A 10,437-nucleotide genomic window follows, 5' to 3' on the forward strand; every position below is an offset into this window, starting at 1 on the left:
CCCAAAAATCAGGTAAAGAAAAAAAGTTAAATTCTAGAAATTTTTGGCTCCTCAGAGGTGTACATCCTTAATAGTATAAATCCTTCAAGCCTATCAATTTCTGAAATATAAAGCTTTATACAAATAGCTTCTGCCGCCCTAAAATCCTACATCTTGCATTCTCAAACTTTTGTGGCAGGTGATCCAAAAACATTTCATACAAATATCCCTAATAACAAAGAATAACAAGAAAAATTGGCATCACATTTTATTTCAATACTGAATGGAATTCAAAAGATAAAAGTTTGAGCTAACTCAGTTAACAAGGATATTCAAAATCACAATATTGCAAAATTTGAGACACTGTTACACAGTAAATAGAAATGATGGGATTTATCTCAAAACATCCATTTAACCATTCAAACTTTAAGGCAATTAAAAAATTCAAAATATACCCACTTTGTACACCATCCTTAATGTTTATTATCTAGAACTCTGTTTACAATTTTTTTTTCATATAATTTTTGTTATTTTTGATTTTTTCTACATTTTGTTTTACTGAGCTCGAGATAATAAAAATATTGGATGTCTAAGGTTAGAGATATAAGCAAGGACATTGCAAATTTAAGACACTGTTAAAATAGAGTGTAATATACAGCTTAGATAGGTTTTGTCTCCAATATCTAATATTCAAAGAATTCTACATCCAACTAAACATATTAACTTTAAAGCCATTTTCAATACCTAAGAAAAATGTACAGCTTGACAAAAAATCAATTTAATATACCAATATACAAATCATTCACCAAAAATTATATGTTGTATTTAATTTCATGACTTTTTTTAATTTTTTTTGGGGGGGGGTCATTTTGAAGCCTACACACTTTTAACACCACCCTTCATGTTTATCATCTAGAACTCTGTTTACAATTTTGTTTTCATATTTCTTTTTTTACATTTTTTTTAATACAAAGCTCTAGATAATAAAAATATTGGATGTCTAAGGTTCAAGGTATAAGCAAGGATATTTGAAATCAGAATATTGCAAATTAAAGGCAATGTAAGGGTGATATATATGCTTCCAATTAATGAATGGCTATAATCTATTTTGAATTTATTGAACCATAAAACTAATTTTTGACTCTTCACATTGAATAATCCGCAAAGCAGATTATGTAAAATGTGAAGAGTCAAAAATTAGTTTTATGGTTCAATAAAATCAAAATAAATTATTGCCATTCATTATAAATAAATTTTCATCAAAAATAAGGCTTTTTATATTATTTATATTAACAATAACAACGTACACACATGTTGCGTATGAATACACAACGTCAGAGTGGGCGTGTCGCCATAAAAATTGACAACATTGAAAATAAAACTAATAATTTTAACCAATCAGAAGACAGTAAATACACCATATTTATTTATTTAAACATATTTACCAAAAAAGCAATTTCAATGTCTAAGAAAAATGTATAGCTTGACAAAAAACATTTTAAAAATATGTACACTAATGAAAAGAAAAAACTTATCCATCATTCACCAATAAATATCTCTTGGTATTTATTTTCATAAATATATTTGGAGGGTGGAGATAATTCAAAATATATACCTTCTTTTTACACCATCCTTAATGTTTGTTATCTAGAACTCTGTTTACAATTTTGTTCTCATATTATTTGTTGTTATTTTTGTTATCTTTCTACATTTTTTTTTGTTTACAGAGCTCTAGATAATAAAAATATTGGATGTCTAAGGTTAGAGGTATAAGCAAAGACATTCAAAATAAGAATAATGCAAATCTATGACACTTTTAGACTGTAATAAATAAAGAACAACAGGTTTTGTCTCTAAATATCTAAAATCAAAAGAATTGTATGTCCAATTAAACATTCTCATTTTGAATTTCATGAATATATTGGTGAAAAAAAGAAAATTTAAAATATGCCCACTTTTTACACCACCCTCAATGATTACTATCTAGAATTGTTTAAATTTTGTGTTCATGTTATTTTTTACATTTCTCTTAACAGAGCTGTAGATAATAAAAAAAATCATATGTCTAAGGTTAAGACACATCATCACAAGCCATGTGTTTGGTTGAAGACAAATTTACCAGTTGCAATATTTCTTATCTCTCTCCTCTCTCATCATCATACATGAGTGTGCTCCCTTTCCCACTCTTGACCATTCTTCATATTTCTCTCTCTCCTGTTGACCATATACAATTATGAAATTTCAGTCATATATTTTAATTGACAAGAATATTAGTCTCTGACATGTTCATTGTTTTACTTTGCTGTTAATATTGACATGTTCATTGTTTTACTTTGCTGTTAAAATTGACATGTTCATTGTTTTACTTTGCTGTTAATATTGACATGTTCATTGTTTTACTATGCTGTTAATATTGACATGTTCATTGTTTTACTATGCTGTTACTATGTTAAAGTTTGTTTTGTTCATCAGTTGACTATGTTCATCAGTTGAGTCAGCTCTAACCTCTAAGTTGGTGATAAGTCAGCTGGAATGTTGGTTAATTTCAGTTTTTTTTTCTAATTTCATCTACACTTTACTCTATGAGCTCATCTTTCTGTTTCCTTATCCTATATGTTCTGTCTTCCTTTTGTATACCTTTCAGATGTTTTTAAGTTCATCAGTTCAATTCTTCCTCCTCCCTACAAACAAAAATTTAATCAGTTAATTCAATTGGATAATCAAAATTTCAAAGGAGCATGGCAACAGCACTTCAATTCAGTACTGTTCTGAAGACATAATTACACCCCCATAGAAATATTTCCCCACATTTTGTTCCCTCAAGGAGGCTCAGTATATTTAAGTCTCAATGCAGCTATGCAGATATGAATACAAGGAGGGGATGTGTATGATAAATAACCGAAATACATCTAGACTAATTTCTTTCACTTCTAATAATCTTCTATGTGGTCTCCATATTTAATGCAGTTGAACAATGCATGTTCAATAATGGTAACATTAATACAACTGGAGGTATCAAGTTGACCATAGGGTTGTCTTGACATTACTGTTAAGCATAAGAATTTCAGTTCATAGGTGAAGACACTCCAGCAACTGTTATGACAAAGAACAACAATAAAAGTACAGGTACAGTTAATTTAATCGACTGGTTATTTTCCAGTTCATCATATTCGTAAGGTGACCAATTGAAACAGCTAGTTTTTTAGCAGCTCTGTCTCATTGGAACTCATAGTTGTAAACCATGAAAGATATGTTAACTTCATCTGTTTGTCTCTGGTAGAGAGTTGTATCATCAGCAATCAGACCAAATCTTCCTTTTTTTATTAGAACATTGTGACAATAGATAGATGGACAGATAATTAATTCACTACGTACGGAAGTTAAAGAATACCAACCTTGTATGAGGTGAGATCCTGCTCCTAAGTTTTACTCCCATTTAATAGTTTTGCTGATTATCAACCCTGTAGGAAGTGAGATTCAGTGGTATGTTTTACTCTAATCAAGATAAGTTTGGCGGGTTTGATACTTGTAGCACAATTTGTTGTAATCTGAAACACAGAAAATATTTCTGAAGTTTTTGGGATCAAATGCATGAACAATATTTATATATACTTCATACCTTTAAGAATTTTACAGTACTTTGTAATAGAAAGAATACCTTTATAAAACTAAGATTTTTACAGTACTTTGTACTAGTGAGAATACCCTTATAAAACTTGTCAATTTGAGCTCATTATTTGGTCCAATGCATCTCACAATTACCCTGAAAGATTTTTTTTATCACTTTGTTCAAATTTACCATACAAGTGACAGTTTTACAAAATATAATGCTAGATATTTTGGAATAAATTTTAATGAATTAAAAATGGTAAAGCATATGCTGAATTCTAATGTGGTGCTGATAAATTGTTTCAATTCTGTATTTATTCAGGTGTTATACATAATGGACCACAATCAACCCACCATATTCTTTAATGTAAACACTTACCATTAATCTATATTATCCATCAGTCTTAAATCTCTTTAAATATCCATTACTGCATCAACCTGAAGAAAAAAATGGCATCTGATTTTAGATAGAATCATTATCCCCCCTTAATATCACACCGAGCAGGAAAAGATTATTTGTTGGCATTTCAAGGAAATTTATTTATGCTTGATATGAAAATGCTGAACTTCAGTAAAAAGTTTCTAGGTAAGAGGTGTTGTTTGGCATACTGGTTTATGCATGAAATAATTTTTTTTTTATATCCCCTTGTCAACATTGATAAAAAGCATTTATTTCTTAATAAATTAAAAAGTGTTTTAAGTAATGTGTTTATACCTAGAATTATATAATCTTATGCTCCAAAGTCCTAGGATTTTCTTTAGAACAAGTTGTGGAACAGGAAATCTGAAGTCATCAAGTCTGCAAATAATCCTCAATTCGAGATCTCCACCAGCTTAAATCTCAAACATTTCTCCTTTCAGGAAGAACATGCAAAATCTGGAATAAAATATTTAACTTTTTATGAATGACATATATATATATATATATATAAATGTCTGAACAATTATAATTGAAATAATCTGTAATTGAAACTGTTCGAATTAGATTTTTGTATGTTTTATTGTTTAACTAATTGATTTGATTTGGTTACTACTGTAAAGTTGTCTCAATTGGCAACACTATACCACAATTTGGGGGCAGCAACCCAACAACGGGTTGTCCAATTTGTCTGAAAATTTCAGGGCAGATAGATCCCAACCTAATAGACAACTTTTCTCCATGTCAGATTTGCTCTAAATGCTTTGGTTTCAGTGTTTTAAGCCAAAATCTACATTTTACCCCTATGTTCTATTTTAAGCCATGGCGGCCATCTTGGTTGGTTTGCAGGGTCATGCCACACATTTTTTAAACTAGATACCCCAATGATGATTGTGGCCAAGTTTGGTTAAATTTGGGCTAGTAGTTTCAGAGTAGATGTTTGTAAAAGTTTACGGATGCCAAGTGATGAGAAAGCTCACTTGACCTCAAAGGTCAGGTGAGCTAAAAATGAACGAAAAACAAATATGTAACAATAAAAGTTACTTATCAGAAGTTATATATGGTATAACTTTGCTTTCCATTATACCAAATAAAAATTCAACAATAAAAAAATATATTTTCAAGAACATATAGATCCAAAACAAGAAACATCACAAAATAAATCCAGGCTAATAAGTTTGACCCTTGAAATTCAAAATTTATATTCCGTGAAAAAAACCCACTATTTACAGACTTTAACAATTAATACCTTTTTTTTCTCAAGAAAACATCAGAATATGAAATGGGGAGCTGGAAATCTGATCAGCAATGTGTTCTGGATACTTCATTGCAAAAGGAAGCAGTCTGTCTTCTGGATACTTCATGCAACTTAGGAACATCTGTTTTGTGTTTTAGTTCATATGTTGATCGTCGCTATAGACCATTATGTAGGAATATGCCTTCTCTGGAACATTATGTAGGAACATGTCTTCACTATAGACCATTATGTAGGAACATGTCTTCACTATAGAGCAGTATGTAGGAACGTGTCTTCATTATAGAACAGTTTGTACGCAAATATATATCTTCACTATAGAACATTAATGTCATTAAAACCTATAGAGTTTTTAATCATTCTCACAGTCTTTTGTCTCTTTAGATATCATTGATAACTTTTTTGTTAGAACTTTCTTAATATAAAAAGTCAAGCCTTTTTCATGGAGCAATATTCTATTGTCCACCATTGCCATGACATTCATTGAAGACTGCATGAATAGACATATCAAATATACACAGTTCTAAAGTTCCACAATTCTCCAAGACTTCACAATAAAGATTTTCACAAATTATTTACTGAACTATTTTTAATATAAATAAACAAAATTTTAAATATGTCTTCTTTTAACACCATCCTCAATGTTTATTATCTTGAACTCTGTTTACAATTTGTTTTCATATTATATTTTGTTATTTTTTTTTACACATTTTTTTTTTTTTTTTTTACAGAGCTCTAGATAATAAAAATATCAGATGTTTAAGGTTATAGCTTTAAACAAAGTTATTCAAAATAAATTTATTGCAAAATTTTAAGACAATGTTAACGTGTAATATTTGGAGAAGATAGATACTCTGTTTACAATTTTGTTTTCATATTATTATGTTTTTTATTTTTTTATTTTTTTACAGAGCTCTAGATAATAAAAATATCAGATGTTTATTTAGGTTATAGGTTAAAACAAATTCGTTCAAAATCAAAATTTGGCAAAATCAAAAGACAATGCTAGCGTGTAATATTCGGAGAAGATAGATTGTCTCCAAATTAAAATCTTAAAGAATACGTTGGGATTACATATTTTTGTTGAAATTACTTTTTAATAAACAAAATGTCATTACTGTCTATCACAGTTAGAAAGTAAACCTTGTGTTTCAATTTCATAGATTTCTATTAACTTATACTAAAGTCATATTGCGAAAACCAAATGGCTTCGAACAATGATGTTATACCAACATATGACTGCAAAATTGTTTGTGGTCGTAGAAAAAAAAAAAACATTTTTATTAGAATATAATTTGTTTATACTATGCCAAAACGTTGAAATCTATAAAAAGTCTAATGAAATTTCAAATAATGTAATAAATAAAGTCCAGTAAATATCTATTTCTTACTAAAATAATAGATGTTGTATCTAATTTTTGGTAAACATTTCTTTCCTAAGCAAAGGCCACTTTTAAAAGCAACAGAGATGACAAATGGGGAAAAAAGTGTCATTGTTCTAAAAGCCATTGCAAGATTTTCATGGGAAACAAATTGTCAATGTTTTTACTTTCTACAAAAAAAACCTTTCTATTACCTAAATGGTCTATTAATAATACTGAGACTAACAAAAAAAAGAACAGAATCAAAATCAGAAGTATACCTCAATTGGCAGATAACAAATTCTGTACATAAATTTGAAAGTAATTTGGCAGATTAAATCCTTGGAATTAGAATGTGTCATTGTCCAGAAAAGTTTTTGAAACACCAAATATCCCTGTCTAACACACAGCAGATCAAGTTTACGGATATCACTACCACGCCAGTGACTCACGACAAGAGTCAGAGCTTTGAGAAGACAACAAGGTTCGATATTAAATTTATTAAAGTCAAACCCTGCAAAGATGATCTCAGATCGCGCCCTGTCTGTATGATACGTTGGGATTACATATTTTTGTTGAAATTACTTTTTAATAAACAAAATGTCATTACTGTCTATCACAGTTAGAAAAGTAAACCTTGTGTTTCAATTTCATAGATTTCTATTTACTTATACTAAAGTCATATTGTGAAAACCAAATGGCTTCGAACAATGATGTTATACCAACATATGACTGCAAAATTGTTTGTGGTCGTAGAAAAAAAACCAAACATTTTTAATAGAATATAATTTGTTTATACTATGCCAAAACGTTGAAATCTATAAAAAGTCTAATGAAATTTCAAATAATGTAATAAATAAAGTCCAGTAAATATCTATTTCTTACTAAAATAATAGATGTTGTATCTAATTTTTGGTAAACATTTCTCTCCTAAGCAAAGGCCACTTTTGAAAGTAACAGAGATGACAATTGGGGAAAAAGTGTCATTGTTCTCAAAGCCATTGCCAGATTTTCATGGGAAAAAAATTGTCAATGTTTTTACTTTCTACAAAAAAAACTTTCTATTACCTAAATGGTCTATTCATAATACTGAGACTAACAAAAAAAAAACAGAATCAAAATCAGAAGTCTACCTCATTTGGCAGATAACAACTTCTGTACATAATTTTGAAAGTAATTTGGCAGATTAAATCCTTGGAATCAGAATGTGTCATTGTCCAGAAAGGATTTAAAACACCAAATATCCCTGTCTAACACACAGTAGATCAAGTTTACAGATATCACTACCACGTCTTTTTTGCCCAAAATACTGTACAATGGACTTATTTTAAATAAAGTTTAAAAAAATTGGATATTTACTTTTGGATATCTACTTTTTTGCTTTGAAGATGGCAAATCTAACTTTTAACTGGAAAGGTTGAAATTACCAAAATGCTAATTTCACTATTATTGGTTCTTTTGTCGTGCCCAGCTATTAATTTTTGTCCGATACAACGCCCTTAGGGAGGAAATAGTGGCAGATATTACTACACCCTCAAAGGAACTGTAGAAGTTCAGATTTCCATTATGGTACTTTCAGCACCATTGCACGTTTGGGTTGTCTCGGCCACCTCTTAATGGTCCAAAATGCTGTACAATGGTTTATGTTTTAAAAATTGAAGATAAAAGATTAAGTTTTGAATATCTACTTTTTTTCTTTGAAGATGGCCAATCAAATTATTCATTAAAAATTCAGAATAAGTCAATTCTTTACACCACACAAACGCGCCAACAAAGAATGTGCAATGACAAGAATTGAGTTATTGTTTGAAAATCAAAAATGTTAAATGTTTACGCGTTGTTTTTATTTGAACAGCAATTTTCAGATCTCATGACAAATTTTCTTGGGAACACATTGTAATTTTTTTGTTTTTCAAATGATTTCAACTGTCATAAATAAGACTGGAAAGGTTGAAATTACCAAAATGCTAATTTCACTATTATTGGTTCTTTTGTCCTGCCCAGCTCTTAATGATGGAAAACCCTGTATCAGAGTAACAATTTCCATTAAATGGACTGGAGAAGTCTTGGTTACAATATTCATATTGCTTTTTACTTTTCAGCACTTTTGGATCTTGTGTCACACTAGCTCTAGATGGTGGATGGAGTCCGAGTATATGGTGTAGTTAAGAATTGCAATTGAGGTGTTCCCACTACGGCTCTATATGTAGACAACGTCACTGTTGTTGGGACGTTCTTCTTTCCAAGCATTAATTTTTGTCCGATATAACGCCCTTAGGGAGGAAATAGTGGCAGATATTACTACACCCTCTAAGGAACTGTAGAAGTTCAGATTTCAATAATGGTACTTTCAGCACCATTGCACGTTTGGGTTGTCTTACCCAGCTCTTAATGGTCCAAAATGCTGTACAATGGTTTATGTTTTAAAAATTGAAGATAAAAGATTAAGTTTTGAATATCTACTTTTTTTCTTTGAAGATGGCCACTCAAATTATTAATTCATTAAAAATTCAGAATAAGTCAATTCTTTACACCACACAAACGCGCCAACAAAGAATGTGCAATGACAAGAATTGAGTTATTGTTTGAAAATCAAAAATGTTAAATGTTTACGCGTTGTTTTTATTTGAACAGCAATTTTCAGATCTCATGACAAATTTTCTTGGGAACACATTGTAATTTTTTTGTTTTTCAAATGATTTCAACTGTCATAAATAAGACTGGAAAGGTTGAAATTACGAAAATGCTAATTTCACTATTATTGGTTCTTTTGTCGTGCCCAGCTCTTAATGATGGAAAACCCTGTATCAGAGTAACATTCCATTAAATGGACTGGAGAAGTCTTGGTTACAATATTCATATTGCTTTTTACTTTTCAGCACTTTTGGATCTTGTGTCACACTAGCTCTAGATGGTGGATGGAGTCCGAGTATATGGTGTAGTTAAGAATTGCAATTGAGGTGTTCCCTCTACGGCTCTATATGTAGACAACGTCACTGTTGTTGGGATGTTCTTCTTTCCAAGCTTTAATTTTTGTCCGATACAACGCCCTTAGGGAGGAAATAGTGGCAGATATTACTACACCCTCAAAGGAACTGTAGAAATTCAGATTTCAATAATGGTACTTTCAGCACCATTGCACATTTGGGTTGTCTCGGCCAGCTCTTAATGGTCCAAAATGCTGTACAATGGTTTATGTTTTAAAAATTGAAGATAAAAGATTAAGTTTTGAATATCTACTTTTTTTCTTTGAGGATGGCCAATCAAATTATTAATTCATTAAAAATTCAGAATAAGTCAATTCTTTACACCACACAAACGCGCCAACAAAGAATGTGCAATGACAAGAATTGAGTTATTGTTTGAAAATCAAAAATGTTAAATGTTAACGCGTTGTTTTTATTTGAACAGCAATTTTCAGGTCTCATGACAAATTTTCTTGGGAACACATTGTTATTTTTTTGTTTTTCAAATGATTTCAACTGTCATAAATAAGACTGGAAAGGTTGAAATTACCAAAATGCTAATTTCACTATTATTGGTTCTTTTGTCGTGCCCAGCTCTTAATGATGGAAAACCCTGTATCAGAGTAATATTCCATTAAATGGACTGGAGAAGTCTTGGTTACAATATTCATATTGCTTTTTACTTTTCAGCACTTTTGGATCTTGTGTCACACTAGCTCTAGATGGTGGATGGAGTCCGAGTATATGGTATAGTTAAGAATTGCAATTGAGGTGTTCCCTCTACGGCTCTATATGTAGACAACGTCACTGTTGTTGGGACGTTCTTCTTTCCAAGCTTTAATTTTTTTC

General features: G+C 30.3%; 1 long non-coding RNA gene across 1 annotated transcript; it reads right to left on the bottom strand.

The window, feature by feature from the left end:
- Positions 1-233: 233 nt before the first annotated feature.
- On the bottom strand, positions 234-5,959 carry LOC134715479 (uncharacterized). The gene is made up of 5 exons (XR_010106728.1): positions 5,256-5,959; positions 4,304-4,465; positions 3,968-4,026; positions 3,375-3,527; positions 234-2,660 (listed from the first exon to the last, which is right to left on the bottom strand). It is a non-coding gene; the product is annotated as an uncharacterized LOC134715479 (long non-coding RNA).
- Between the last annotated feature and the right edge of the window lie 4,478 nt (positions 5,960-10,437).

Source organism: Mytilus trossulus, chromosome 4 (assembly GCF_036588685.1).
Source record: "Mytilus trossulus isolate FHL-02 chromosome 4, PNRI_Mtr1.1.1.hap1, whole genome shotgun sequence".
Classification (NCBI taxonomy): domain Eukaryota; kingdom Metazoa; phylum Mollusca; class Bivalvia; order Mytilida; family Mytilidae; genus Mytilus; species Mytilus trossulus.